Genomic DNA, 23,068 nt, shown 5'->3' on the forward strand with positions numbered 1-23,068 from the left:
CTCTTCACCCCATGACCTTCCCAGGGTTTTACTTGTAGTGTCATTCATGATTCTGTTCTTTGAAACTCAAGAACACCACTGGAAAACTCACATTCTAGACAACAAAGTAAGCCAATACCCAAGCATTTTGTTGAGGGAAATTTAGTGAGAAGGACCATTACCTAGAACAGAGGATCTGGTAAATCAGAGTGGATTATAAACCATACTCCTAATGTCATTTAAAAAATTTGGAAATAAAAGCTAGGGTCCAGTTTCTTCGAGGTTTTGAATTCAGGCAAGATTTAAATCTAAGACCTTGCAAATGGATTACTAATAGCTATAGCTAAATTTTTCTGGTTGCTGTCAGATGTTGTATTAAGTACTATAAATTATTTAATCTTCATGGTGACTCGGAGGTGTATTATTACCACCCTGTTTTATAGATGTTGACTAAGATGCAGGCATTTGGTAATTTGCCCAAGGTCACATAGTGAATGGCAGAGTATTTCCAAGTTAGATCTCTGATTCCAGAACTTATTTTCATTGTGCTCTTAATCTTGCTGCTACAATATGGTCCCTAATTTTTATTTTAAAATATTTATCTCAAGTCCTAGAGTAGATTACTTATGAGGTATGATTTCTTAGACTACACGTTGGTTTTGGCTAGTTTGCCAAGGGAAAAAAGGGCAAATCTGAGGAATATTAAAGGTCATATATTGTAAATTCAGTAAATCACTTTGGGCATTACCAAATACACCTTAGTCTTTGTGTATCAAGGTGTTTCATTTCCGAAAGTTTGGAAGGAGACTGGAATTAGTTTTAGAAATCTTTAATGTTAAGTCATCTCAGCCTCTTATTAAATGTGCTTTTGACCCCAGTTATGACTTGATTTGAAATATGAAATGAGCACAAAAATTGTAGCTTTTAAAAAAAAGGTATATCAGTCAATGTATTGGCATCCAAGTAAATACCCTTTAAAGTTGCCTTGGGCAGCCGTAGGTATTCTGAGAATGCCATCATTGCTCAGAAGATACTTGGAACTTGTTTAAAATTGTATTCAGAAACAATATTAGGAGCAACTGAGAGAAGCAGCCCTGTTCAGTTTGCTCATGTTATTTGCCATCCTTGGGGTGAATCTTGGCTGTTTCTAAGAATTATCTTTTCCTCAGTGGATGGAGATTTGCCACCGTTAAGCATATTCACGGAAATACTATGAGCTCTGAAAGCAATCACAAACAAGACATTTCAGGTAATAGATTTAGAATAAGTAAATGGCTGCCAAGGTGAGTGCTTTGAAAAGATTATCACGCCTCATTCAACATTTGAGCACAGGGAGAAGGATATAATCCTTACTCACAAGGAACAGGCATTTCAGTGGGGATACATGTAAATAGTAGAGTATTACAGAAACCATAAAAGACACACATTACCGTAATTATCCATCCCTATGCAAATAGTATTTGAGAGGAGCAGTGAGGAGTAGTGGGGTGATCAAGGGCTCATCTGAATTTAGAGTTTGTTTCTTCAGCTAATAGGAGATAAATGTCTTGCACTTCCACTATGTATGAGGCATTGTGCTGATCTGAGGTTTCTCTTCCTGTTTTTGGCAAGATGGAGACCTGAAGCCTCTGAAATATTGCTGAATTTCTCAGTGGACAGTGTTGCTGACTATTATGTACCTACTTTTTAAAAAATTCCCAATTTCCCATATCTGCACCGAATGTTTTAGAATAGCACTGTCTAGTAGGAATATAATGCAAGGAACATGTAATTTAAAATTCTCTAGCAGCTACATTACAAAAGGAAAAAGATATAGTTGAAATTAATTTTAATACTTTTATTTAACCCAGTAGACATATCTTAACATGTAATCAACATAAAAGTTATTAATGAGATACTTACATTTTTTTTCATACTGAGTCTTCAAGATCTGGTATTTTACACTTATAGTATGTCTCGTTTTGAACAAAGTATATTCCAAATTCTCAATAGTAACTAGTGGCTACCATACTGGACAGTACAGTTCTAGAACAATATGGGAGAGAGTGGTTAAAGTGGGTAGGATGCAAATGGCGATGTATTTTAGAAGTTCACCTGTAGATATGCACACCTCATCTGCTCACCTATACTACCCTAAAATTAAATGGACATCATGCTTTTAATTGTGTGTCAAAACTAATTAGGGTGTCTCCTAGCTTACAAAACTACCATCTTTCTCCCCTTCTGAGGTTAAAAGAATACACTTTCTACCAAAGCTTGAAATCTAACCATTAAGAATTAGCAAAAGACCTTAGCTAGTTGAGGGCTCTTATGATTAAAAGCTAGGGAAGACCATCACAACTGCAGCATAATAGCGATTAAAGTTACTTACTGCAGGAACAAGCAAAGTTTAATGTGGATTCTCTTAGTTCAGTTATGTTAAAATAATACAAATAATTTCCAAGCAGTTGCTCTATCATCTGAAATCACCACATTGGAATATTCCTGGCCTTTGTTAGAAACTGCTAATCTGGATTTACAATCTTTCTATTTTGTAGTTAAGACAGAAGTGATAATATATATGTTAAATGAGTTTCTTGGGGTGGAAGGGGCAAAGTTGACAATATGAGACTAGAGGCTACCAGATCAGACTTCAGGCTCAGTGAAAGTATTTCCCAACACCAAGTCTCTGATGCCATTGCTGAAAGTTTGTTTTGTTTTGTTTTGTTTGGCAACATGAAGTGAAATATTAACTCCTGTGAAGAAAGAGCTTTTGGAGTTAAGGTTTTAGAAAAAGCTGATTGATTTGGCTTGGCTTTACTTGTATTTTCTGTGTGAATACAATGTAACATTTTCTGTGGCCTTTTTATTTAAGCACCTGAAAACCCATTTAGCAGTAGAGACGGATGTTGGTTTCTAGCATGGGTAACAAGCCGATCCACAGCATGTGAATCTGACTGCTTACTTGGAAGAGGCCAGAGAAGCACATCACCCAGCTTTTATCAGAATCTTGGATGTAGCCACTCTCGATTAAAGGTGAAAATTCAGGAGGAGTCATTCTGCTTTGTCTTGGCCCTGTGCCTTCCTGGAAGAAGGAAAAGAATGGAACAACGAGGCTCTGTTAACATGAAGGTACAGGAGAATTCTCCTTAAGGAGAGGCCAACTCAGCAACTAAGCCCAAATTCTGCCCTATTGCTCCAATGAAAAGGAACATTCCTAATAATAATACTACCTTCTCCAGCATCTGGTTTAATCTCTTTTCTCCACATTTGGGGACCAGTAACATCTGCATTTTTAAATAGGATAATCATTCCAGCCTAATGTGCTAAATAGAAATATATTCCAAGCTTCATTTTAGTGATATTGTCTAACAGCCCTTGTGCAGATGGGCACTGACTGGGTCCTTTCTCTGTTATTTTTTTTAAGTCTGAGGTCAAAATCACCTGGGGAGAAAAGAGCTGGAGAATCCATTCTTGTTCTTTTTCTCTATCCCACCTGCTGATGTTCCCTTTAATTCACACTATTAGTACATTTGATTTTGAACTGTCCAGCATATATTAACTAGGCCTGGCTTAGGCCTTATTTTCTGTTTAAAATGCCAGTTTATAAATCAGCCTAGAATCAGCTAGATTCCTAACCCTGACATCTTTGTGGATGACTGAAATATCTACCTACAACTGTTCCAGAGAGGTACTGTGGGACCCATTTGTAAGCATTATATGAATTACAGCACCAACCTTATAATCCCCAGTACTGTATACACACTTTGTACTGAAAGGTATGTGAACTGTCAGCAGGCCCTGAAAGGGAAAGGGAGGTGGAGAGATGGTTATGGATTGATGAATAGATGTGTTGAATACCTGCCTATTTATCAGCCACTGGGCTAGGCCTTTTCACACTTGTCCTCTTATTTGATACTCATACAAACTGGGGAGGGGGGCAATTGGATATTTGCATTTCATAACTGAAATAGAATCAGAAGGTAAGTGATATGCTCCAGGTCCCACTACTAGCACTAAAAATAAAAAAAAAAATTTATTGGAATCTATGTCCCAAGCACCATTCCAGGTGTAAAGGATACAACAGTGAACAAGACAAAGGCCCTTACCTTCATGGAGATTACATTCTAGTAGGGGGAGGCAGATACATTTGTAAGTACAAATTAATAAGGTGGCTAAATGCTGCGAAAGAAAATAAAATGGTGTGATGTGACTGTGACTGAGATGGAATAAGATAGTTGGAGAAGACCTCTCTGAGGAGGCGACACAAGCTGAGACCTGAATAAATAGGAAGCAGAACAGTCCAGCCCCAGGAACTGAGCTCTGCCCATTATTTGGAGAGAGGAAAAGGAGCAATGTTGAAGGTGGGGATAGGGGAGAAGCAGTAAGAGATAAATGAGGGCCATTTTGTGAGGATTTTATAGGCCAGGAAAGGGAGACGGAATTTTATTCTGAGATGAGAAGCTGTTGGGGTCTTGATCATGGGAGTGAAGTGTTTCAACTTTAACTCCTAAGTGGCAGAATCAGGACTAGAATACAGATCTGACTCTCGGGGAGCTCCATGTTCCATGATACCACAGCAGCCTCTCCCTTCCCTGCCCTTTTCCTTCCTAGTGGAAGTGCAGGGAAGCTGGGTCCACAGTACCCTGGAGATGGCTCTGCAGTTCTCTAAGCTTTTGTCTTCTCTTTCTAGTTTTCCTTGTTTCCTAACATTGTGGCTCTTTACGTTATTTTACTCTAATCTGATTTGAACCACCCTTTTCCGCCATCACTGAGAGAAATCCTCAGATAATGGAACCCAATGCCACAAATAAAACGGAACAAGGTAACTGGGCCAGCATTGTTCTGTTTTTCTTCACTAATACCTGTAGGGGGCAGCATTGCCCATATAATGAACCACAGAGCCAGCTGAAATTTAAATTTTTTAAAGAGCTGAATGTTCAGATCCTTTGCATCGGATGCCTCTTAACTTCTTTGTCAGTGATTTTACTGATGTATAGGCTAAATACAACAAACTCAGATGAATCTGGTCAATTGAACATACATTTATGGATTAGCTAATATGCCCTCGCATTTTATGGTTGACAGTCACCCAGTTCAGCTGCCCACATCTAGGCAGGTCTACATCAAAGCATCCTGAGAGAATTGGTAGCTGAAAAATGGGTGACTCTGGATTGAAAGATTCCAGTTATTTATGGGATATGAGGCCCTAACCTAACTATGAGGAAAGGGGCCCCAACCTTGGAGTCCAAGTTGCTAGTTCATCTTCCAGGTTTCAGATATAGAAGCAAAGGGCCAAAGGAAATAGGGGCAATGGAAAGGCAGTTCTGGGCTACAGCATAGGAATCAGGCCAAGCTACATGGAAACTGGCTCCTTTTCTGCTTGTTATGGTGCCACAGATTGCTTCCCCAGTCTAGTAGGTAGGTCCGTGTTGCAGTCCTACTACCTCAACTCTCTGCCATGCCAACACTAACTGTTGGAGTGGGTCTGATGGTGACTTCATAGCCACATTCCCTCTGGATCCAGCAAAGTTCAGAGATTTTCAGGGCTGCAGGTGAGTACACATGGAGCCTGACTCATTTGCAGAGGTATCTTCTTAGGCTAAGCAACAAGTTTTGTGAAAAGGCCCTAGTTCAATTGCTGGTCCTAACCTTGCCCTACATTGATGAGACAAAGGGCCCTGCAAAGAGTATATCTGATATGGACCCCAGTCCTGTGCAAGGCACTCATCTAGGAAACAACTTCTGGGGGCTTCACCACGCTGCCCTGAAACTTCCCTCTATCTTTGCTCCTTCAAAAGAATCTATTCACCTGGAGATCCAACTAAATTATTAGAATTGTGTCTAGATAAGGACATATGGCCCTAGGAACTATAGGAGGCAATATAAGGGTTTAGGCCTTTACCACTAATGAGCAGTAATGATCTGATTGAGCAAACAGCCCATGGGAGAGGTAATTTGGGGACCTAAAGATGCAGTGAAAATAACACAGGTGTAAGAGCCAGCCAGACTTAGATTCATATGCCTCTTACAGGCTGTGTGGTTTTGGATGACACTTACCTTCTTTGAGTCTCAATTTTCCTTTCTGCAATGCAGGGATAGTGATGTCTACTTTGTTGGGAAGCTTAGCAATCATAAAGTTAAATTCCCTAGCACTTTAATGGGAGAGACGTTCTATTGAGCTATTAACAAGGTTAACAAGCAGTATTTCCCAGCATGGGAGAAGGTGGCTGAACCAACCTCTAATGGCTGTGAAGTCTGTACATCTAATTTTGAGATATTTTAAAAATATCTGGGAAGCAGCTTTAGAAAAGAGGAATGCATTTGCCCAGTGTTCTTTTGACGCTCAAGGAAGCCTATTAGATGTGTGTGAAGAAGACAAGCAGGCGACAGACACAGTTGTTCTAGAATAAGACGAAGTAGAAAGAAGTAGGAGAAAAACCAAAAGCCCATGTAATATGTCCCTGCTTTGCCAGGTAAACTAAGATTACACCTAATTGCCTGTGAAGCAAGAAATCAATGGCTAAAGATTTGTTGCTATGGCAACTTTTTTTTTTTTTTTTTTTTGCTTATTCAGCATCTAGCCACTATTTAGAGGCTACAACAAGGTCTGGGTAAGGAGATAATTAGATATACCAGGTGCAAAAAAAAAAAAAAACCTGCGCAATCTAAAAACAACCCCCCAAAATCTGCTAGTAAAATAGGATAAGTGGCAAAACTTGCATGCTTCTTTTAAAACTTTACATGTGGCTCAACAAGGATTCCACACACGCTAAAAAGAGGAAATCTTTTATACATTCGAAAAAGATTGAAAAGGGGGAAAAGTGTGAGAAGTGTGGATCTTAGGCCCAGCAAAACTTTTGTCAGAAACCAGTGACTCCAAAAATCTTGCTTGGAATTTCTCCTGTTTCCCCTTCTCCTATAATTTATGGGTCCTCTTCACTAGAAACAGCAACCCTCAGGTATCAGTTAGCAACCTTTTACACATTGTATCTAGCAGCCTTCTATTTGTAATCAGCATACCCAGGTCTGAGCTGAACTAAGATTTTCCTTTGTTCATCTAAAAGGAGTGAAGCTACTCCCTAGGTCAGAGACAGGCTGCAAAAAAAAAAAAAAAAAAAAATTGCAGAGACAATTCACCCAGAGGGAACTTCTCCTTGCATTACCCCATCCATCACACAAAGCCCTGCTACTTTTCCTGAATGTGCTTGGGACAGTTCAAGGCTTCAACCATCAGAGATCATAGCTCAAAGAAAAAAGCACTGTTAGACCCTTTGTTCTTCTCTAACACTGTTTGACTTTACATACCACTGTGGTATTGTTCCTTTATGTAAGAATTTGTTATCTTATTACAGAAGAAATTTCCCCATGGTTTTGACTATTCTCCATACTCTGATGACTCATCAATCTATATCTCCTAAGGTCTGACCTCTTAGAACTTTAGACACTCTTTCCATGCCTCCCAGTCCCCCAGTTGTTTGCCAGACATCTCAACCTGAATATTTTAAAAGTACTAATTTTACATGGAATATCCTTCCCTATTTCAGTAGGTAGTACCATGTAGTGAAGGGTAGTAGATTTGAACTACTAGACCTAGCTAATGAGTGGGCCATTCAACAGAGGAGATCATGAAATAGGCAAGAAGCTTCTAAGAAATCTTGAACATGACTGAGCCAGATCTTAAGGCTTAGTGTAAAGAGTTAGGAGTGAGGGTTAAAAAACCCAACTTAGCAATAAATATTTAAGTGTATGGCTTCTAAAAAAAGGTCAAGCCATCTACAGGAGGAAAAGCCAGTAGGGAGGAAGACTCTTAAGGGAAATCTGACCTGCAAGAAAACCTAGAACTTTGACATGAGAGAATGATGAAACTGTGGGCAAGTCAACACTGGAAAGTACAATGGTGAAAGTTATCGCTTTTATTTCTGTTGCTTGGGTAGACTGCCCTAGGACAACATTGCTGAGATGTATGTCAGATAAGGTTTTACTTATGTTTTCTTCTAGGATATTTATTGTGTCTTGTCTTATGTTTAACTCTTTAAGCCATTTTGAGTTTATTTTTGTGTATGATGTGAGGGAATATTCCAACTTCATTGATTTACGTGCAGCTGTCCAGTTTTCCCAACACCATTTGCTGAAGAGACTGTCTTTATTCCACTGTATATTCTTGCCTCCTTTGTCAAAGGATTGGCATGAGCTCTTTTTTGTATGTTTAATAGAATTCCCCAGTGAAGCTGTTGGGTCCTGGACTTTTGTTAGCAGGGAGGTTTTTTATTGCTGATTCTATTTCACTTCTAGTGATTGGTCTGTTCAAGTGATCTATTTGTTCTTGATTCAGTTTTGGTGGACTGTATGTTTCTAGAAACTTGTCCATTGCTTCTAAGTTGTCCAATTTATTGCCATATACTTGTTCATAGTATTCTCTTATGATTTTTTGTATTTCTGTGATGTTGGTTGTAATCTTTCCATTTTCTTTCCTTATTTTGTTTATTTGTGTCCTCTCTCTTTAATTCTTGGTGAGCCTGGCCTGAGGTTTGTCAATTGTGTTTACTCTTTCAAAAAATCAGCTCTTGGTTTGATTGATTTTTTCTATTGTTTTTTAAATCTATCTTATTTATTTCCTCCCTGATCTTTATTATTTATTTCCTTCTGCTGACTTTGGGTTTTGTTTGTTCTTCTTTTTCTAGTTCTTTTAGGTCGTAGGTTAGGTTGTTTATTTGAGACTGTTCTTCTTTTCTGAGGAAGGCCTGAATCACTATGAACTTCCCTCTTAGGACTGCTTTTGCTGCATCCCATAGATTTTGTATGGTTGTGTTTTCATTGTTGTTCGTCTCAAGGTATTTTTCAATTCCTTCTCTGATTTCATCTTTGACCCATCGGTTTTTTAGTAGCATGTTGTTTAGTTTCCATGCTGTCATTTTTTTTCTCATTTGTTTTTCTATGGTTGATTTCTAGTTTCACTGCATTGTGATCATAGAAGACGCTTGAAATAATTTCTATCCTCTTAAATTTGCTGAAGCTTCTTTTGTGTCTGAGTATGTGGTCTATCCTAGAGAATGGTCCATGAGCACTTGAAAAGAATGTATATTCTGTTTTTTGGGGGGATGTAACATCCTAAAGACATCAACCCAGTCCAACTTTTCTATTGTGTCATTTAGTATCTCCTTTGCCATATTGATTTTCTGTCTGGAAGACCTGTCCAATGATGTTAGTGGGGTGTTAAAGTCTCCTACTTTTATTGTATTCCCACCAATTTCTCCCTTTATGTCTGTTAGTATTTGTTTTATATATTTAGGTGCTCCTATATTGGGTGCATACATGTTAACAAGTTTAATATCTTCATCTTGCATTGCTCCTTTGATCATTATATAAGTGTCCTTATCTCTCTTTGTGGCCTTTGTTTTAAAGTATACTTTGTCTGATATGAGTATTGCTACTCCAGGTTTCTTGTCATTTCCATTTGCATGAAGTATCTTTTTCCATCCTCTCACTTTCAATCTATGTGTGTCCTTCACTCTAAAGTGGGTCTCTTGTAGGCAGCATATTGTAGGCTTTTGTTTCATTATCCAACCTACCACTCTATGTCTTTTGATTGGAGCATTCAATCCCTTGAATATTGATAGTAATTTTTGATAGATGTGTGTTTATAGCTGCTTTGAATTTTGTTTTCCAGTTGATTTGGCATTTCTTCTTTGTTCCTTTCTTTTCCTTCTTCTTTTTGTGGTTTGATAATTTTCTTTTGTATTACCTTCATTTCTTTTTGTTTTTTATGACTCTATTGTATACTTTTGATTTGTGGTTACCCTCTTTTTCAAGCATGCTAATTCCTTACTGTATCTGTTTGGTTTAGACTGATAGTCATGTAGGCCCAAATGCATCCTAAAAAGAATAAAGAAAAAAAGAACAGAGAGAGGGAAAAAAATCTATATTTCCATGTTCTTTTCTCCCACCTTTTATGATTTTGATTTTATTTATTTATTTATTTATTTATTTATTTATTTACATCTTCATGTTTATTCTCTTTCAATTCACTGTAGTTATTGCATTTCCAATTATGGTTTTCTCATTTCTGTAGTTTCCTGTTTCTTTTCTATTTAGAGTTAATCTTTCCATATTTCTTTTATCATAGGTTTAGTATTCTGAATTCTTTTAGTTTTTGCTTGTCTGTGAAATTCTTTTTCTCTCTTTCTAGTCTAAAGGGTAATCCTGCTGAATAGAGTATCCTAGGTTGCAGCTTTTTCTCATTCAGGACTGAATATATCTTGCCACTCCCTTCTGGCTAGCAGTGTTTGTGTAGAGAAATCAGATGAAAGCCTTATGGGGGTTCCTTTGTAACTAACTCTTTGTTTTTCCCTTGCTGCCTTTAGAATCCTTTCTTTATCTTTAATTTTGGCCATCTTAATTATAATATGTCTTGGTGTAAGTCTGTTTGGGTTCTTCTTGTTTGGGACCTTCTGTGCCTCCTGTACTTAGATATCTGTTTCTTCTTTAGGTTTGGGAAGTTTTCAGTTGTGATTTCTTCAAATACCTTTTCAATCCCCTTTTCTCTTTCTTCTCCTTCTGGGACCCCTATTATGCATAGGTTGGCATGTTTTATATCATCCCATAGGACCTTATATTGTTTTCATTGGTTTTTACTTACTTTTCTGTCTGCTCTTCTGATTGGGTGACTTCTGTTATCCTGTCTTCTGAGTACTTATTTGTTCCTCTGCATTATCTAGTCTGCTTTTGACTGCCTTTAGTTCGGCTCTTATCTCAGCCATTGAATTTTCTGTTTTTAATTGGCTCTTCTTTATAGTTTCAGTTTCCTTTTTAAAGTATTCTCTGTCTCTATTCATAGTCTCCTTTAGTTCCTTTATTGCATTGATCATTCTCTTTTTGAAATCATGATCTAGTAGACTTTTGAGGTCTATTTTATTGATCATTCTTTCATGGGATTTCTCCTTTTTTAATTTGGAATGGTTCTTCTGCTTCTTCATTTACTTATGTTTCTTCTATGTATTTAGGAGTATCAGTTATCTCCCGTGGTCTTCAAGGGCTGTTTTATTTTTTGTTTGTTTTTATTTAAAGTGGGAGCATTCCTGTGTAGACTGTATTCATCTAATAGTTTTGTTGTGATGGCTGTTCTTGGTACAGTGCTTGCTACATCTTTATTCTATAAGCATTGGCTGTTATCCCTTTGATTTGGGGTGTGTTTTGTGTACTGGTGATCTGAGCCTGCCCTGATTGCTGTTGTTGAACAGGGCCTCCTTTTTTTCCTGTGGTTGTCACAGCCTTGACAGAGGCCTAGTCTGCTCCCCTGTTGCTGGGATAGAGGCTTCTAGACCCATTCCTGAGCTGTTGTGTGTAGTAGGCAGGGTTGGAGTGCTTCAGCTGGAAAGAAGAGTAGGAAAGAGATGTCCACTGGGATGTGCCCTCTGTGGTGTTGTCAATTGTTATGCAGTCTTTCAAAGTACTCTTTGTTGACACTGCCTTTATCCCCAACTTAGCTACCAGAATGTCAGCTACCCACTCTAGTGTCCCCCAGGTTCTGGACCCCAGGGACCACCACTGCAGATCCGACAATGTCAGGCACCAGGACCCACCATAGCAAGTGTGCAGTCACACACCTGAATTTGTTGTGCGCCACAGGGTCAGTACAGACCCCAGCCCTGCCTCCATGTACTGTATGGTACCCTGGCCTATTGTAAATACCCATAGTCCCAGAACTCCACTCACTGCCTATTCGTTCCAAAGGCACAGGTCCACAAATTATCCAGAGAGAGCATATCTGCCCCCTCTGCCTGGCACTGTACACAAATGTCAGTCCCACCTATGAAGTTGCAGGGCCTTGGGGTATGGATTCAGCTTTCAGCCCCGCCTCCACACAGCAGTGATGGCTATGACCAGGCCCCACCTCTCTTCTTGCAAGAACACACCAACAATGGAGTCAAGTGGAGAAAGTGGCTATGGCATGGCTGTGTTTCACCTATCCCCCCCTACACCACAACAGTGGTGCTTTTTTATGGGGGTCCCAGGCTGTTCTGTTCTATACACACCCCCAACCAGAGCTCACACACCACCCTCCAGTCCCCTGAGGTTGCCTCTATGCAGTGGGTCCCAGCCCTCTGCCTAGGCTCCTCACCCATTTCCAAAAGCCAGTCCCAGCATGTCCCTTTTGGCTCACATCTGAGGCCGGGGATCACAGGGACCCACCATGTCAGTTTCCCTTAGTTCTGTCTGCCAAGCAGTTGCCACTTTCTCCTCCGAGCCTCAGAAGCTCTGCTTCTGTCTCCACTGACCTTCTGGCTGGAGAAGGGGCATCCCTGCATGAGGGTGCGTTTCTTCCAATGTCCCTCCCTCCCTGCAGTACTGGTCCTGCACTGATTTTTCTTCTTTTTTTTTTCTTACCAGATTTTGTGAGAATCCTCCTGTATTCAAAGTGAGAGACAATCTGCTATAGTTCAGTAGGTGTTCTGTGAGATTCAGTGGGTTTGTAGATGTAATTCTAGGTGTATTTGTGGGAGAGGGTGAGCTGTGAGTCTCTCTACTCAGCCATCTTGGCTCAACCCCAAATTTCTTATTTTGAAATAAGTATAAATTCACAGGAAATTGGAAAGATAGTAGAGAGAGGTACTCTATGCTCTTTACCCAGTTTCCCTCATTAACTACATCTTAGGTAACTATAACACAAAACCAGGAATCAAAACCAGGAAATTGATATTGGTATAATATGCATGAATAGTTCTATGCCATTTATCACATATGTAGAGTCATAAAACCAACACAACTATCAAGATATGAAACTATTCCATCACCCCAAAGATCTCCCTCATGCTACCAATTTATATTCACACTCACACCTGCTCTCCATTGCCACCAACTTTAACCCCTGGCAATTACTAATCTCTTCTCCCTCTGTATAATTTAATCATCCCAAGAATGTTATATAAATGGAATCATATAGTATGGGAACTTTGAGGACTGGCTTTTTGTCATTCAGTATAATACTCTTGAGGTCCATCCAAGTTGTTCCATGTATCAGGTAGCTTGTTCCTTTTTATTGCTGGGTAGTATTTCATTATGTGGATGTACCACAGTTTAACTACCCATCTATTATAGAACATTTTGATTATGTCCAGATTTTGGCTAATACAAATAATACTATGAATAATTGTGTGGAGGCTTTGTGTGGACATAAGTTTTCACTTCTCAGGGATAAGTGCCCAGGAGTACAGTTGTTGAGTTTCACGGTAAATGTATAATTAACTTTTTAAGGAACTGCCAACCTGTTTTCTAGAGTGGCTGTAACATTTTACATTCCCACAGCAATGTATGAGAGATTCAGTTTCTCCACATCCTTGCCATCATTTGGTGTTGTCATTGTTCATTATTTTAGTTGTTTTCATAAATATATAAAGATATTTCATCATGATCTTAGTTTGCATTTCCCTAATGCAAGGATGTTAAACATCTTTTCCTGTGACTATGTGCCATACATACACCCTCTTTGGTGAAATATCTCTTCATATCTTTTGCCTGTTTTCTAATTGAATTGTTTATTTTTTATTGAGTTTTATTTATATATTCTAGATATGAGTCCTTCGTTAGGTTTGTGGTTTGTAAATATTTTTTTCCCAATGTGTAGCTTGTCCTTTCATCCTCTTAACAGTGTTCTGCTGGGGAAAGTTTTTACTTTTGATAAAATCTGATTTATAGATTTTTTTCCTATGGATTATGTTTTTGGTATTGTGCCCAAGAAATGCCTCTCCAAGCCCTAGGTTATGAATATATTCTCCTGTTTTCTTCTAAAAGTGTTATGGTTTTGCATTTCACTTTTAAGTTTATGATCAATTTGAGTTTATGTTTGTATAAGGCATGATGTTTAGTAGGTCAATGTTCTTTTTTTCTTTTTTTTTTTTCTTTTTGTTTTTGTTTTGGCATATGGATATCCAATTGCTCCAGCCCCATTTGTTAAAAAAATTTTTTTAAATTGCTTTTGTACCTGGGTCAAAATCAGTTGATCATACTTGTGTGGGGCTGTGTCAAGGTTTTCTATTCTGTTCCATTGTTCTATATATCTAGCCCTCTACCAATATCACATAGTCGTGATTACTATATAATGGATCTTGAAATCAGATAGACTGATTCTTCTCAATTTATATTCTTTTTCAAAGAAGATATTATAATTCCTTTATCTTTCCATGTAAATTCTAGAATAATATTGACCATTTATACAAAAATAATTGTTAGGCTTTTGATAGGAATTTAGTTAAAACTATCAGTTTAGGAAAAATAGACATCTTTATTATGTTGAGCCTTCCAATCCATGAACATAGTATGTCTTTTGATTTATTTAGTTTTCCTTAATTTCTTTCATCAGTATTTTGAAAATTTCAGCATACAGATCCAGTACATGTTTTGCTAAGTGTATACTTATGCATTTCATTTTCTTTGTAATGATTGTAAATGTTGGTGTGTTTTCAACTTCAGTGTCTACATATTCATTGATACTACATAGAAATGTGATTTATTTTTGTCTGTTGATCTTGTTTACTGTGATGTTGCTGAACCACTTATTAATTCCATAAAGTTTTTGTAGATTCCTTGAGATTTTTTACATAAACAATCCTGTCATCTGCAAATACAGTTTTATTTCTTCCTTTCCAATCTATATACATTTTATTTCTTTTCCTTGTCTTATTGCAGTGGCTAGGTTTTCCAGTACTATGTTAAATGACAGTGGTGAGAATGGGCATATTTGCCTTGTTCCTGACATTAGCAGGAAAATATCGAATACTTCCCCATAAGGGATAATGTTGGCCCAAATGCTCTTTATCAAATCGAAGTAATTCCCCTCCATTCTTAACTTGCTGAGAGTTTTTAATCATAAGTGAGTGTTGGATTTTGTCAAATACTTTTTCTGCACCAATTGATAGTATCATATGATTTTTCATCCCTAAGTTGTTGATATGGAACAATACATTGATTAAATTTCAAATATGGAAATAACATTATATACATGGAATAAATCCCATTTGGGCATGGTGCATAATTATATTATTGGATTTGGTTTGCTAATATTTTGTTGCTGAATTTTACATCTTTATTCATAAGGGATATTGGTTTATAGTTTTCTATTTTTTGTTTTTGGTTTTAATATCAGGTTAATGCTTATCTCATAAAATCATTTGGGAAGTGTTTTTTCATCTTAAGTTTCCTGGAAGAGAGTGTGTAAAATGCTGTTAATTCTTATTTGGATATTTTGTAAAATTTTCCAGTGAATCCATATATGCTTTGCTTTTAGGGGAACTTTTAAATTAAAAATTCAACTTCTTTGGTAGTTGTAGGACTATTCAGGTAATATATTTCCTCTTGATTGCATTCTTATAGTTTGTGGGTTTGGGGGGATTTATCTAATTCTTCTAGTTATTGATGTTATGAGTGGAAAGTTGTTCATAGTATTCTCTTATTATCCTTTTAATGGCTCCAGGATCTGTAATGTTATCCTGTTTCATTCCAGGTATTGGTGATTTGGATCATCTCTTTTTATTCAGTCTTACTAGAGGTTGATAAACAGATTTTTTTCAAAGGGCTTTTTGTTTTATTAATTTTCTCTATTGTTTTCCTATTTTCAATTTAATTGATTTCTGCCTTGTATTTCCTTTCTTCTGCTTGCTTTTATTTTGATCTTCTTTTTCTAGTTTCTTGAGGTAGGAACTTAGATTATTGATTTGAGACCATTCCTAATTTATAATGTAAGTATTCTGTGCTATAAGCTTCCCTCTCAGTACTTCTTTAGCTCTGTCCCACATATTTTGATATGTTGTATTTTAATTTTCATTCAGATGTCTGTATTTTTTTAAAAAATCTTTTGATACTTCCTCTTTGATCTATGCATTGTTAAGAAGTATGTCGTTTAATTTCCACCTGTTTTAGAGATTTTCCTGTTGTCTTCCTGGTTTTTATGTCTACTTTGATCCCATTATACAGAGAAAAAACACATTATGTATGATTTCAATTATTTGAAATTTGTTGAAGTTGATGTTATAACTCAGGATATGGTCTATCTTGGTATATGTTCCATGGGTGCTTGAAAAGAATGTATATTCTGCTGTTGTGAGGTATAGTGCTTCCTAAAAGTTGATTAGATCTTCCTGGTTGATGGTGTTTTTAGTTCTTCTATGTCCTTACTGATTTTTCTGTCTAGTTTTTCTAATTTTTGAGATATAGTATTGGTGTCTGCAACTATATTGTCTATATCCCTTTGCTTTCTGTTTTTTGCTTCAAGTGTTTTGCAGCACTGTTTAGGATTGCTGTATCTTCTTGGTAAGCTAACCTTTTTATCATTATGTTTTGTCATTTTATCTTTTGGCAGTTTTATTTGCTCTGACACCTACTGTATCAAAATTGATACAACTACTCTCACTTCCTTTTTATTAGTGAATATATATATATATTATAGATACACATATGTGTGTGTGTGTGTATATATATATATATATATATATGTATATTTGGCATATCTTTTCCCATCCTTTTACTTTCAACCTATTGTTATATATTTCAGAATTTCCTGTAGACAACATATAGTTGTGTCATTTTTTAAATCCACCCTGCTCATCTCTATAGTTGATGTATCTATACTATTTACATTTAATGTAATACTTGATATGTTAGTGCTTAAGTCTGACATTTTATTTGTTTTTTGTTTTTCCCTCTGTTTTCATTTATGGCTTTTATTCCTGCCTTTCTGTGGGTTATTTTAAACTTTTTTTTAAAGAATTCTATTTAATTTCTGAGGGTATTTCTTTGAATAGCTTCTTTAGTGGTTGATCTAAGTATTACATTGTATGCACATAACTTATCACAGTCTATTGGTGTTGATATTTTACCAGTTTCAGTGATGTGTAGAAACCTTACCTCTTTTTTGTGTCTTTTCACTTTCCTCCATTTATAATATTGTCTTAAATAATTTCTCTACATACATTGAGATCCACATCAGACATTGTTATAATTTTTGTTTCAATTGTTAAACATAATTTAGAAAACCCAAGAGGATAAGAAAAACCTGTTATATTTACTCATATTCTTACTCTATTCATTGTATTTTCTTGCCTCATGAAGTTCCAAGATTACCCTTGTCACTTCTTTTTTGTTTGGAGAACCTCCTTTAGCCATTCTTTTAGGGTTGATTTGCTTGCAACAAATTCTAGTTTACCGTCATCTGAGAATATCTTGATTTTCCCTTAATTCCTCAAGGATTTTTTGCTGGATTTACAATTCTGGTTTGAGAGTTCTTTTCTTTTGGTACTTGAAAAATGTATGACTTCTTCCAACCCCCCTCTGTGGTTTCTGATGAGAAATCTACTGTTATCCTAATTGCTTTCCCCCTATAATTAAGGTGTCATTTCTCTGACAGCTTTCAAGATCTTTCTTTGTTTGTTTGTGTTTAGTTTTCACATTTTATATGATGTGTTTTAGCATAGATTGTTTTTAGTTCCTCCTGTTTGGGATTTGCTCAGTTTCTTGAACCCATAGGAATATGTCTTTTGCCCAATGGGGAGAGTTTTCTTTTTTCACATTTTTAGATTGAGGCATACTCAGTTTACAATGTTGTGTCAATTTCTGGCATACAGCACAATGTTTCAGTCATACACATACATACACATATTCCTTTTCATATTCTTTTCCATTATAGGTTACTACAAGATACAGAATACAGTTCCCTGTGCTATACAGTAGAACCTTGTTGTTTATCTATTTATATATACTAGTTAGTATCTGCAAATCTCAAATTCCCAATTTATTGCTTCCCACCCTCTTTCCCCCCTGGTAACCATAAGTTTGTTTTCTATGTCTGTGAGTCTGTTTTTGTTTTGTAGATAAGTTCATTAGTGTCATCTTTTTTCTTTTTTCAGATTCCACATATGACTGATATCATATGGTATTTTTCTTTCTCTTTCTGGCTTAGTTCACTTAGAACGATGATCTCCAGGTCCATCCATGTTGTTGCAAATGGCATTATTTTTAAGACTGAGTAGTATTCCATTCTATATACATAAATATATACCACAACTTCTTTCTTATCTGTCTATGGGCATTTAGGTTGTTTCCATGTCTTGGCTATTGTAAATAGTGTTGCTATGAACATTGGGGTTCGTGTGTATTTTAGAATTAGAGTTCCCTCCAGATAGATTCCCAGGAGTGGGATTGCCAGATCATCAGTTGGGGGAGTTTCAGTCATTATTTCTTTGAATACTTTTTCAACCTCATCTACTTTCTCTTCTCCTTCTGGGACTCTGATTATATGAATATTAGATCTTTGTTGTAGTTTTAGCAGACTTCCTCTGACCATGTGCCAGTGAGAGAAAGGGTGCACTACCTCATTACTGTCAAGGTAGAAGTCCAGGTTCCCCACTGGTCCTCCCTTGGCACCCAGGTGGTGAAGGACTCCTCATTACTGCTTCGTGGGGGTGGGAGTACAAGCACCCCACTAGGCTTCCTCTCATACCACCAGGGTTGTAAGGGACAGAGATCCGTCGTTACTATTCCTCACATTTTGCTGCCTGGCTGGGATGAGTCTGGGCTCTAAATTTGGCTGGCCTGTGATACCACCATGGTGATGGCAGGGAGAGGTGATTTGTTAAAGCATGGTGAAGGTGGAAATCTGGGCTCTGCACTTTGCCTTTGCCTGCTGGGGTGGAGGTGGGGCCACAATTTTTCCATGGTGTCTGACTGGAGTAGTACAGTTATTGTATAAAAGTTTTCTCTTTCTAGACTCTCCCTTTCCGGATTCTTTGTCTAAAGAGAAAAAAAAAAAAAAGATTTCCTTGGGCTTTTTATGTCAATGCCCATTGGCATTTCTGGGTTTCTGGCTTCTCTATCACCAAGACTGGGATATGTAAGGCAAAAAGGAAACCTAGAGCATTCATTCACCTCAAGTGAATCACTCTTCAGGTTCTGAGGTCCCTAGCTGTTCTGTCTTCTTCTCTCCAACATTCAGTGTCTTCTTTGGTGTGTTTTGTATATAATATCCAGCATTTAAGCTGTTCTTCATTGGAGGAATAGGGAAAATCAGTCACAGAAATTTTAGTGGACTTTGAGGTACCTATATAAATCCCCCAAAGAGTAATAGAGAGTGCAGTATGAAAATTACTGGATCTGAAGCTCTCAACCATTTCAACTCTGACCTTTTTTTGTTCTTTGACTTCCTCCGGGTAGGACAGCTCTTAATTGTATTGACCAAGGATTATGAAAAAAGAACCTATTTGACTAGAAGAAGGGAATTGAGGTAAGTTTGTTTGTAGCCCCTGTGTTCTGTCAATATAATGTTTAAAGTACTCCTAAAGTTCACTAGTTACAACTATGTACACAGCTACTGAACTGGAACTAGCTTTGCCTAGAACTTGACTTTCCTTGAAAGTTGCTTCTCCCTGCTTTCCAGGCCCAGCCATTGTATTTTACAGGTGAGTCATAAACTTGGAGGGTCCTGGCTTGGATGCTTGAAGCTGTTCACCCTGAAGAAATGGCTTAGGGTAAGATTTTTTGGGATCTGGGAATTTAGAGCCCATCAAAAAAATGTGGTAGCGAGGGGTGTGGATTGCTAGATGACATCAAGCTCCCCTGCAGATATAGGGACTCCCTTAGCCGGGGGCAGGGGAAATGAAGAGGAGGGTAATGGCCGCAGTTACTGAGAGGCATATTCAGGACAAGTCCACCTAACAGCAGTGTGTGGTCAGGCGTCTTAGCATGTTCTCCACTTTTCCTTTCCCTGGGTGCTATCTTGGGAGCTAACCTTCCTTTAATTGCATGATATTTACTACTCCTCAACCCACCCCTCTCTGTAGCTCAACAGAGTGCAGGAAGCTTAGAAGAGAGGAAGCCTCTGAGTTATAGCTGTGTTGGCCACTTAGACACATGAATCCTGTCCCATGAAAGCAGGGCCTCCCAGGAACAGTTCCTCAGTTCCTTGCCTCCTCTTTTGACATAATTAGACCAGACAAAAGGTCCTCTGGGGGGTCTGTGGGCAATAAAAAAGGTCCTGGAAATTATCCCTGGAAATCAGTAATGATAATTTTATTGAATAATGAGAGAAGCACTAAGGAAGAAAGGCACAGGAGAGCTCATTTTGCAGTTTTATACCCATTTTGAGGCAGAGAGGAACCCAGAAGACAGTGTTGTGTACTCCCAGAGAAAGGCAGATCAGAGACTCTTACTTGTTCTTCCTCACTCCCCTCCCCATCCCTCTCCCTCCATAGGAGAGGCTGGGGTGGTGGGTGGGGGGCCCATCCTGGCTCAGCTTCTGCTGCCTCCCATGCTTCCATTTTGGGCCTGTGGTACCACTCACACCCAGAGCCCTCGTTGGGGGGCAGAGTGGGCCTGGAGCTGCAAGCAGGCTTTCCGAGAAGTCAGGGGAAAAGAGATTTGCTTACTCCCCCACTTTCTGTGAGGTGGGGTGGAAGGAGCCTTGGAGAAGGAGTTTGAAAACTGGCATTCAGCTCCCCTCTGGAGCTTCCTTTCCCCGTTTGTAAAACAGACACAAGAGCAGCTGCTCCCAGGGTTGGAGGGAGGATCAAGCATGATGAGGGATATGGGAGCACCTGTGAACCGTAAAGTGCCCACCCTCAGGTGAAGGCAACCTGTTGTCATGGAAGGGGGCCTCTGTGTCCAAATATGGGGGAGGGAGGCCCTTGTGTTCTTGGAGCTGAAGGAAGGGAGTGTCTCTGTGCACGTGTATGGGGGAGAGGAGGTGAATGAGGAGGCAGGTAGCTGGAAGATCTTGGACTGACAGGCGGAAAATCTGGCCTTTGCAGGCTTTAAGGCAGAAGGATCTGCAAGGCTGGGATCCTCAGAAGACTCCACCCTGGGGGAGGAAGGAGGTATGTGGGTGCGTGTGGGAGGGGAGTGCAGAGGGCTGCCCTGGCCCCCCTTTACCCACACTTAGGCAAGTGGCTGGAGGAAGCGGGTTGACGGAGAGCAGGGTGGAGAGCAAATGGAGGAGGGCAGGTCTTAGAGTTAACCTGGTCCATTCCTGGGGCTCTGTCCGGGTTTGGAGGAGGGCTCTCAAGCCTAGGAAATCCTGCTGGTTCCCCTCTATGACTCTAGGGCAGCTGGTGGGGGCTTACCTTCACCTTGGGTGGGATCTGGGGACTGTGTGATAGGAGAGCAGGCCTGAGCTGAGAGCTCCCACCAGCGAGCTGTGGTTGCCTTTGGGAGTTCTAGCAAAGGTGTTGTGGGGCCAGCCAGCCATCCCAGGGTTGGAGGTTGGAGAGGAGGGTGGAGGAGATGGCTGCTCTGGACCAGAGTGAGGCCTTTCCTGGAGGCAGTTCTCGTTCCCAGTCCCCTCATCCTGGTGGGCCTCCTGCCTGGAATCACTTAGGTCCTTGCTAGTTGTGGATGGACCCCAGCTGGTGGGGCCTTGGAGACAGATCTGGTAGGGGGAAGAGAAGAGGGGGCCTCTAGTGACAAGGGATTGTTGGACAGCCCAGCCAGTATCACCTCCAGGGCTCGGGACCCAGAGCTCGATGGGTTCTGTGATGCTGCAATCTCTGGTGATGGTGGCAGTGATGTGGGCAGGGCAGTGGGGGTGGGGGACCGAGCAGGAGCTGAGCTCAGGAAGCGCGCAGCTGCTGTCTATCCATCTGGCTTCCCAGACAGTTAGCAGGGCCTGGGGCTGGGCTCTCCCGCCTTCGTTCCCACTCCCTTCCTCAGGGAGGGAAGGCTTGGTTGTCCTGGGCAGGCGTGATTCCTGTCTGAGTAGCAAGGGCAGATGCATCTCCATTGGCACGTCTCCTGGGTTCTTACCCATCATTGCAGACTGGGAAGTGGATAGAGGGCCACGGAGGGGCAGGAACCACCTTCTTCTCTGCTCAAGGTGGCCCGAGGCCAGCAGCAGGACGAGGAGCAGCCGCCAGGGCCCCTGAGACCTCCCAGCCCCATCTCCATCCCCAGCCCTCCCTGAGTGTGGGGTGGGTGTGGGAATATGGTGGGAAATGGTACCAGGTAGCACCTCTATCCCTGAATCTCAGGGTCCAGTCTTTGCAAGGGGAGTATAGTGTGGGTGTGTGGTGGGAAAGGAGGGTATATCTTGCCCCACCTGGTTCTAGCCCTCCATCCCTAGGGCAGGGAGGCCAGGAGAGCCAGGAGGTCCTGGGCCGGGGGTGCTGGATAGGTCAATCCATGTGTCGACTGGCCCAGCAGGAGGGCTGATGGGTCAGGTTTGCCCTCCCCTCCCTTCATCTGGACCTGGATCTTACACTAGTTAGATGTGAGCAATAGGCTAATTTGATCCTGCTCTAGCTCAGCAGGAAACCAACACTGAGGAACTCGTAGTTCTTCCAGGAGGCTCTAGTCAGGGGAGGCCAGTCGCAGGGCGGTGAAGAGGGGGAGAAGCTGAGTCCTCTGTCCCAGAAAGGGCATGGTGGCCCCTGTCCTGTCCCAAAGGCTCTGAGATCTGTAAGATCTGGGCCCTGGGGTCCAGAAAAGGAAAAATTATTTTGGAAAGAAGATAGTATGTATTCCCTCTTGCATTTCTTCTCTTTGTTACCTCCACCTCTGTTCCTTTCATTTCTGAAATTCCTGGGTTCTAGCAAAGTGCCTGACACAAAGCAGGTCCCTAGAAAATTTTGCTGAAATGACTTGAAAACTAGGCATGGAACTCTGCTTCTGGTGACCACTAGAGAGAGCTGAAAGTCAGGAATTGAAATGCCTTCTAAAGTTGAGCCTCCTATCTAATCCCTTTCCTTGTGCCTCTGGAGTCTCCTTGACATTTCAGCTTATTAGAATTCAAAACTTGCTTCAAAAACTCTGGCTCAAACTAGCACCCACCCTATCTAGGCACCAGCTGTTGGATACCAGGGATTTGCTGGGGGCACCTGTAATTCCTGTCAGCTGGCCTGCTCTGCTGCTATGAAATGGCAGGGTACTGCTGGCTGCCTCTTCAGACATGAAAAGGCCCTGGAGGAGAGCATATGCTCATAAAAATTATGGGATTCCATAGCTTTGAAATCTAATGATCCCCAGTGATCAAAACAGACTAGAGCCTTGGGGCTACTAGGGAAGGGACTGAGGGGGCAGCAGATCTTGGGTGGGAGAGCCTGGGGCCAGTCAGCAGGACAGAGTAATTAGTCTC

Source organism: Camelus dromedarius, chromosome X, assembly GCF_036321535.1.
Source record: "Camelus dromedarius isolate mCamDro1 chromosome X, mCamDro1.pat, whole genome shotgun sequence".
Classification (NCBI taxonomy): Eukaryota; Metazoa; Chordata; class Mammalia; order Artiodactyla; family Camelidae; genus Camelus; species Camelus dromedarius.